Genomic DNA, 982 nt, shown 5'->3' with positions numbered 1-982 from the left:
CAGCAGAAACAAGGGAAGAGAGTGCAGAGACAGCAGAGACCAGGGAAGAGAGTGCAGAGACAGCAGAGACCAGAGAGGAGAGTGCAGAGACAGCACAGACCTGAGAGGAGAATGCAGAGACAGCAGAGACCAGGGAAGAGAGTGCAAAGACAGCAGAGACCTGAGAGGAGAGTGCAGAGACCAGAGAGGAGAGTGCAGAGACAGCACAGACCTGAGAGGAGAATGCAGAGACAGCAGAGACCAGAGAGGAGAGTGCAGAGACAGCAGAGACCAGGGAAGAGAGTGCAAAGACAGCAGAGACCAGGGAGGAGAGTGCAGAGACAGCAGAGACCAGGCAGAGGAGAGTGCAGAGACAGCAGAGACCAGAGAGGAGAGTGCAGAGACAGCAGAGACCAGGCAGTGGAGAGTGCAGAGACAGCAGAGACCAGGCAGAGGAGAGTGCAGAGACCAGGCAGAGGAGAGACAGGATAATAGAGCATCAGGACCAAGGCATCCTGGAAAAGGAGAGCAGAGAAAGCAGATTTTTGGTAGGATGAGAGCATGGAGACAGAAAAGTCCAGGGGTGAGTGCAGAGATCCTAATCCTTATGATGGACACACCAGAGGAATGAAGCCCCTGTAAGGCAGTAACTACACACACATATAAAAGTTATGGAAAATCTTCCCCTCTCACATCCAACACTACAGAGAAGTTTGGAGACTATAAATTATTGGATTACTATAAATATATGGTGGGCTCCACCTCCAGGATTAGGATTTCTTCCTCTATGGAGATAAACAGTGACAAAATACAGAAGAAATCACAAGACAGGAAAATGTGGGAGTTTGTTCTGAAAATCCAGGAGAAACAACTGAACTACAGAAATCATAATAAGGAGAAGATTCTGAGCAGGGAATGACCCCACAGGTCCTTCTAAGAATACAAAAACATCCGAAACATCCAGGGTAAAAAACAATCACCGAACAGTCTGACATTACAGAAC

The sequence above is a fragment of the Pyxicephalus adspersus genome, chromosome 12, assembly GCF_032062135.1.
Source record: "Pyxicephalus adspersus chromosome 12, UCB_Pads_2.0, whole genome shotgun sequence".
Classification (NCBI taxonomy): Eukaryota; Metazoa; Chordata; class Amphibia; order Anura; family Pyxicephalidae; genus Pyxicephalus; species Pyxicephalus adspersus.
The sequence above is the reverse complement of the archived record's forward strand: the minus strand, read 5'-3'. Positions refer to the sequence as shown.